Here is an 8510-nt window from a genome sequence, read left to right as displayed (position 1 = left end):
ACTAAATATGTACAAACATATATACATGTATATAGGTGCTGTGGGGAGGGGAAGAGGTAAGGTGGGGGGATGGGGAGGGGGAGGAGGGGGAGGAGGGGGAGAGGAAGGAGGGGGTTCAGTCTGCGAAGGCCTCCTGGAGGAGGTGAGCTCTCAGTAGGGCCCTGAAGGGATGAAGAGAGCTAGCTTGGCAGATGTGCGGAGGGAAGGTATTCCAGGCCAGTGGGATGATGTGGGCCGGGGGTCGACGGTGGGACAGGCGAGAATGAGGCATGGTGAGGAGATTAGCGGCAGAGGAGCCGAGGGTGCGGGCTAGGCTGTAGAAGGAAAGAAAGGAGGTGAGGTAGCAGGGGGCGAGGTGATGGAGAGCCTTGAAGCCGAGGGTGAGGAGTTTTTGCCCGATGTGTAGGTTGATTGGTAGCCACTGGAGATTTTTGAGGAGGGGAGTAACATGTCCAGAGCGTTTCTGGACAAAGACAATCCGGGCAGCGGCATGAAGTATGGATTGAAGTGGGGAGAGACAGGAGGATGGGAGATTGGAAAGGAGGCTGATACAGTAATCCAGATGGGATAGGATGAGAGTTTGAACGAGCAGGGTAGTGGTTTGGATGGAGAGGAAAGGGCGGATCTTGGCAATGTTGGGGAGGTGAGACCGGCAGATTTTGGTGACGGCTTGGATGTGAGGGGTGAATGAGAGAGCGAAGTCGAGGATGACACCAAGGTTGTGGGCTTGTGAGACGGGAAGGATGGTAGGGCCGTCAACAGTGATGGGAAAGTCAGGGAGAGGGCAGGGTTTGGGAGGGAAGACAAGGAGTTCAGTCTTGGACATGTTGAGTTTTAGATGGCGGGCAGACATCCAGATGGAGATGTCCTGAAGGCAGGAAGAGATGCGAGCCTGGAGGGAGGGAGAGAGAGCAGGGGCAGAGATGTAGATTTGGGTGTCATCAGCGTAGAGATGATAGTTGAAGCCGTGAGTTGGAACCATATCTAATCTTTACCATGAACACCAAACACTTAATACAGTGCCATGTGTGGGTCTCTGAAGAGCTCAATACATTCTTGTGCACTGACTATTATGCAGTACTAACCATCTACCTTATAATAATATTAGGTTTTGTTTTGTTGTCTGTCTCCCCCTTCTAGACTGTGAGCCCGTTGTTGGGTAGGGACCATCTCTATATGTTGCCGACTTGTACTTCCCAAGCACTTAGTACAGTGCTCTGCACTGCACACAGTAAGCGCTCAATAAATATGATTGAATGAATAAGGTGTTTTAATAGTGGAAAAGACATGGGTGTGGGAATTAAGGAAATGGGGGTTTTAACCCTGGTTCTGATACTTGCCTGCTTGATCAAGTCACTTAACTTCTCTGTGCCTCAGTTTCCTCATCTGGAAAATGGGGGTTAAAGAGCTTCCTCCTTAGTCTGTGACCCCCTCCCCCTCCCCCCATGTGGGACAGGGACAGTGTCTGAACTGATTATCTTGTATGTTCCCTAGTGCTTGGCACATAATTATTTAACTAATTCCATCAGGGTATTAGTGGATAGAGTGGCATGGCTTAATGGGTAGAGCATGGGCCTGGGAGTCAGAAGGACCTGGGTTCTAATCCCGGCTCCACCACTTGTCTGCTGTGTGACCTTGGGCAAGTCACTTCACTTCTCTGTGCCTCAGTTCCCTCATCTGTAAAATGGGGATTAAGACTGTGAGCCCTATGTGGGACAGGGACTGTGTCTAACCCAATTACCTTGCATCTACCCCAGCGCTTAGACCTGTGCCTGGCACATAGTAAGTGCTTAACAAATGCCATAATAATTAGTATTATTATCACAGTGACTAATCTGGTGGACCAAGAACTGTCTAACTTGATAATCTTGTATCTACTCCGGTGCTTAATACAGTACTTGGCACAGAGTAAGTGCTTAACAAATAATACCACTATTATTATTATTATCATCATCATCATTATCAGCTCCAAAGGTAGGTGCAACAGCTCAGTAATCAAAGAAGCCAAGTCTAAATCTACACTCAAGGTTTGGAAGATATTTCAGGTCCATGACTTAAATGGGCCGTAGAAAGCACTGTTTAAATATTTATGCCCTCCTTCCTCAAAAGTTAAATAAAATCACTGGTTCTCTGAAGTAGGTATCCTTAAATCAAACCTCTTATGAATTAGTTTATGAGCAATGCATATGTCATGGGTAATACTTGGAGTTTCAGGGTTAACAAGGCTTCATCATCAACACCCACTGAGGGCATGGCACTGAACCAGGCTCCAAACTGGGCTTGCTAGTTTGCATCCTGCCTTCCCCTCCAGACATCCCCCATCTATCCTGCTGTATTCCCTTTGCCTTCCTCAATAAAGGCACTCTGGGCACCGCCTTCACCTGCATGTTTCAGCCAGGTAGCATCCCAAGTCCCCTAGGGGTCTCTGGGCTACTCTCTTTGGCAGGTTCAGGATTGGGGCGGGGAGAAAGAAGGAGAGGCTTGAAGTTTCTTGGAACTTTGGTTCAGTTCTCCACTGTTCTCAGCCCCATTCTGTGGTGATGATCCAGATTGTGCAATCATTCCTTTTAGAGGAAACCCACTCCCTCTCTCTACTGAAATAACATGGTGTAGTGCTTCTGTCTTGAGAAGCAGCGTGGCGTAGTGGATAGAACAAAGGCCTGGGAGTCAGCCAGTCATGGGTTCTAATTACAGCTCTGCTACTTGTCTGCTGTGTGGCCTTGGGCAAATCACCCCAGTTCCCTGTGCTATTTGTAATACTGGGGATTGAGACTGTGAGCCCCGTAAGGGACAGGGACTGTGTCCAACCCAATTTGCTTGTATACACCCCAGCACTTAGTACAGTGCCTGGCACACAGTAAGTGTTTTAAAAAAAAGCATCATCATTATTATCATTACTATTATTTTTATCACTGAGGGAGTGCCCATCTTTCACCCTCTAGTGTCTGTTCCATTCATTTATTCCTTAGAGAACCAGCATGGTGCAGTGGATAGAGCAGGGAACTGAGAGCCAGAAGGACCTGAGTGCTGCTACTTGCCTGTTGTGTGAACTTGAGCAAGTCACTTTACTTCTCTCTGTCTCCATTACCTCATATGCCAAATGGGAATTAAGACTGTGAGCCCCACTTGAGACAGGGACCACATCCAACTCGATAACCTTGTAACTACCCCAGCACTTAGAATAGGGCTTGGTACATAGTAAGTGCTTAACAAATACCATTATTATTATTATTCATTCATTCATTTGTATTTATTGAGCACTGACTGGGTGCAAAGCACTGAACCAAGAGCTTGGGAGAGTACAATATAACTGTAAACAAACACAGTCCTGTTCCCTGAGAAGCCCCCCCACGCTGGGGCCCCTGACTGGTTCAGCCTGACTCCTTACTTCCAGCCCAAATTTCTGCTTGACCAGTCAATCAATCATATTTATTGAGTGCATATTGTGTACAGAGCATTGTACTAAGTGCTTGGGAGAGCACAACAGACTTGGCAGACACATTATCTGCCCACAGTGAGCTTACAGTCTAGAGGGGGAGACAGACATTAACATAAATAAATAAATTACAGATATCTACACAAGTGCAGAGGGGCTAAGGGAAGTGACTAAAGGGTGTAAATCCAAGTGCACCTGTTGGCCTGTTTTTAAGATGGACCATAGTCTGTTCTTCTCTTTCAGACTCCCCTGGAAGGGGCTTTACTGAGGTTTCATTTTTCCTTGTGTGGTTTCCCTCATTTTTCTCAGCCTAGGCCTTCTTCTCAGCCTTGGCTAAGGGAGGGAGAGTCGAGGAGAGGCATAGCCATTTCATTCCTAGGTTGGGCAGTGGTTAGCAAGGGGAAGGCAATCTGCTACAAGTTAAAACTTACTTGTGCTGGGCAGCAGCGTCAAGGGAGAGTCGAGGGCAGAGACTCAAGTTTACTCTGCGGAAGAAGGCAGGGGTAACCACCTTGCATATTTTTACCAAGAAAACTATTGATACAGTACCGGAATGATTGCAGATGGAAGTGGGGCATTCTGGGAGAGATGTGTCCATGGTGTCGCTATGGGTTGGAAATGCCAAATGACAGCGTTAAGACAAGGCAAGGCCTTCCTCTGCTTCTCTCAAAGTAAGCCTCTCTGTCCAAGGCAGTGTGATTAGATGTTTCTGTTGTTATGTTAATGTATTTATTCTAGGAAAGTGCAAGGGCTCTAACTAAAGCTTATCCTCTGAAATGATCGCTGATTGCCCTTTGCTGAGAAAGTTATCCCAAGAGCCCTAAAAGTGGGTTGCTGTCAGAGGGCTCCGCCAACCTTCCATTGCTCCAGTTTGTCTTCAACAATCAATCATATTTTGTTCCTTCAATCATATTTACTGAGCACTTACTGTGTGCAGAGCTCTGTACTAAGCACTTGGGAGGGTGTAACACAACAAAAAACAGTGATATTCCCTGCCCACTACAAGCTTACTGAGCACTTACTCTGTACAGAACACTAATCAATATGGTATTTATTAAGAGCTTACTATGTGCCAGACACTGTTCTAAGCACTGGGGTGGATACACGCAAATTGGGGTGGACACCGTCCCTCATAGTCTCAATCCCCATTTTACAGATGAGGTATGTGAGGCCCAAAAAAGTGATGTGACTTGCCCAAGGTCACACAGCAGACAAGTGGCAGAGCAGGGATTAGAACCCATGACCTTCTGACTCCCAGGCCCTTGCTCTATCCAGTTTGCCATGCTACTGAACTGTACTATACTAAGCTGTACTTAACTGTACTAAGCACTTGGGAGAGTAGAAAATAACAGAGTTGGTAGACATGTTCCCTGTCCACAATAAGCTTACTATCTAAAGACTAATCAACTTGCAGCCCCAGGTTGATCCTCCAGACTGGTAGTGTTACCACACCCTAATTTCCAGAGTCTTAGCCATTCCCATGTCAGCATCAAGGAATTAGATTTTTGGCTGTGCAAGGGAAGAAAAAAATATCCTGTTGGCTTGGTCAGTGTCGATCCTGGCAGATTCTACACTCCCCGTGGTCTTCCCTGGAAATCTCCTTCGAAGCCCTAATTCCAAGGGTTCTAGTGTACTCTCCCAAGTGCTTACTACAATGCTCTGCACACAGTAATTGCTTAATAAATACCATTGATTGACTGATTGAGCATCAACTTCTGGTCTGATGAAACCATCTCCCAAACTCCCAGTGAGTGCATCACCACACAGCCAGAATCAATCAATCAATCAATTGTATTTATTGAGTGCTTACTGTGTGCAGAGCACTGTACTAAGTGCTTGGGAAGTACAAGTTGGCAACATATAGAGACGGTCCCTACCCAACAGTGGGCTCACAGCCTCGAAGGGGGAGACAGAGAACAAAACAAAACATATTAACAGATATGTACAAGTAAAATAAATAAATAAATAAATAAATAAATAGAGTAATAAATACGGACAAACATATATACATATATACAGGTGCTGTGGGGAAGGGAAGGAGGTAAGACGGGGGATGGAGAGAGGGATGAGGGGGAGAGGAAGGAGGGGGCTCAGTCTGGGAAGACCTCCTGGAGGAGGTGAGCTCTCAGTAGGGCCTTGAAGGGAGGAAGAGAGCTAGCTTGGCGGATGTGCAGAGGGAGGGCATTCCAGGCCAGGGGGAGGACGTGGGCCGGGGGTCGTAGGTGCTTGTCAGAAGGTGCTGACAAAATTTTCTATTGCTCATAGTGTATTTCAAAGCAGGACATTTTATGTAGTTGTTCCTAAGGGAACAGGAGCTTTCAGTCTTGGTGTATTTCTTATGCTTTACTGGATTATTTCAAGAACAGTGAAACCAAAAAAGCATTCTGTTCTAAACCGCAAAGATGCTCAGACCACCAACTTAAAGTACTACTGTAAAAAATTGAAAATTTAAAAAACCACAAAGCTGGGCCCATGTCTTCTTTGGATTTGTCCTTTACGTGATTTGGGGACTTTTGAAATAAATTGTGGTTTTTGATACATAAACTCAAAATGATTTAATTTACTGTTTTCTCCAAACTAATTCCCTCAGGTAGGTGATAGTGGCTCACATTTGTGTGTAGTCTTTCATACAAACCATAACCATTTTCTAAGCCACAACCTATAGTACAGTACTTTCTGCAAAACATCCTGTAGGCTGGTCTGTGTCTGCTTGCCTTCATGACCATGATAATACGTCATTCATTCATTCAATTGCATTTACTGAGCGCTTACTGTGTGCAGAGCACTGGACTAAGTGCTTGGAAAGTATAATTTGGCAACAGAGACAATCCCTAACCAACTATGGGCTCACAGACTAGAAGGGGGGGGAGACAAACAACAAAACAAAACAAGTAGACAGGCATCAATAGTATCAAAATAGATAAATAGAGTTATAGATATATACACATCATTAATAAAATTAATAGAATAATAAATATGTACATATATGCACAAATGCTGTGGGGTGGGGAAGGGGGTAGAGCAGAGGGAGGGAGTGTTGCAATGGGGAGGGGAGAAGAAACAGAGGAAAAGGAGGAGGCTCAGTTTGGGAAGACTTCTGGAGGAGATGAGGTCTCAGTAGGGCTTTGAAGGGGGAAGAGAGCTAGTTTGGCGGATGGGAGGAGGGAGGGCATTCCGGGCTAAAGGAAGGATGTGGGCCAGGGGTTCACGGCGGGACAGGCAAGAAGGAGGTACAGTGAGGAGGTTAGCCACAGAGGAGTGGAGTGTGCAGGGGGGACTGTAGAAGGAGAGAAGGGAGGTGAGGTAGGAGGGGGCGAGGTGATGGAGAGGTTTGAAGCCAATAGTGAGGAGTTTTTGCTTCATACAAAGGTGGATAAGCAACCACTGGAGACTTTTGAGGAAAGGGGGTGACATGCCCAGAGCGTTTCTGTAGAAAGATAATCCGGGCAGCAGAGTAAAATATACACTGAAGTGGGGAGAGAGAGGAGGTTCGTTGTATGGTCATTGGTAATTGACCTTACAGGTAGCTAAGGATCCATTTCCTAAGAATCCTTCACACTAATTATTCAACTTTAGGAGACAAAGTCCTCAAAACATTATTTTTTTTGTTTGGTTTGGTTTTAATCTCACAAGAATCAGGTAGTTTATTCAAATTATTTTAATCATTTCAAATATGCAAATATAAACATCCATAAAGTAGCTTTCTGCATTGTCTACCAACTGGGTCTCCATAAATAGATCTGCTAATGACACCTTAATGTAATCAGCACTGCACTACCTAAAGCCTCACAGGTATTTTAGTTGATTCCACAGAGAATCTGAGTAAATTAAATTGTTAAAAAAAAGAAACTTGTGGTACGGTCTAGCTCTTCATGATACAGAAAAATTATGTGGTGAGAAATATTCATGACAAAATTGAATTGCTCTCCACTATGCCTGCTCTCCACTTTGCCCAGCCCTCAGAGTTTTATCTCAGGTTCTTAAGAGAAAATCAATCAATTAATAGTATTAATGGACACTTACTGAGTGCAGAGCACTGTACTAATTGCTTGAGAGAGTAAAATACAATAGAGTTGGTAGACATGATCCTTGCCTACAAAGACCTTTCAAACTAGAGGGGAAGATAGACATTAAAATAAATTACAGATAAGGGAAATTACTGGAATATGTACATAAGTGCAGTGGGGTTGGGACTGGGGTGTATGTATATCAAGTACTAAAGGGGTACTGACTCAAGTACATAGAAAAAGAGTAAGGTGTTCAGGGGTTTTTTTGTTCTTCTGGCTATGGACTTGCTATACCTCCACAAGGGCTCTTTTTTATTCCTTCCTCTCTCTCTCTCTCTCTCTCTCTCTCTCTCTCTCTCTCTCTCTCTCCCTGTCTCCCTCTTTCTCTTTCTCTCTCTATTAATTTACACTCTCTAATGCCTTTAATTAACAATAATAATAATAATTGTTGTATTTTTTAAGTGCTTACTATGTGGCAGGCATTGGGAGGGAAGAAAGCACTGGGAGGAATATAAGCAAATCAGGTTGGATGCAGTCCCTGTCCCACATGGGGCTCACAATCTTGATCCCCATTTTACAGATGAGGTAACTGAGGCCCAGAGAAATGAAGTGACTTGCCCAAGGTCATCCAGCAGACAAATGGGGGAGCCAGTACTAGAACCCAGGTCCTTCTGACTCCCGGGCCTGTGTTCTGTCCACTAAGCCATGCTGCTTCTTTTATCCAAGTATTTTAGATAACGTTACTGACATTAATGAGTTGGATTCTTAATGTCAGTGAGAGTTGTCTGTCTACTATAACAGAGTGTATATTTGAAGCATAAATTACTAAGAATCTAAAAGAAAAGTAGGACATATAATTGTTTATGAGAAATAAGCATTCATTTATTTTTCTGGAGTCAAACACTGAAGCTTTAAACGTGGCTTGACAGACAAAAGGATGTGGTACTTATATATTGCATTCTAAGCACATACAATTCATTCATTCATTCAATCATATTTATTGAGCACTTAGTGTGTGCAGATCACTGTACTAAATGCTTGGGAAGTACAAGTTGGCAACATATAGA

This window comes from Tachyglossus aculeatus, chromosome 2 (assembly GCF_015852505.1).
Source record: "Tachyglossus aculeatus isolate mTacAcu1 chromosome 2, mTacAcu1.pri, whole genome shotgun sequence".
Classification (NCBI taxonomy): Eukaryota; Metazoa; Chordata; class Mammalia; order Monotremata; family Tachyglossidae; genus Tachyglossus; species Tachyglossus aculeatus.
The sequence above is the reverse complement of the archived record's forward strand: the minus strand, read 5'-3'. Positions refer to the sequence as shown.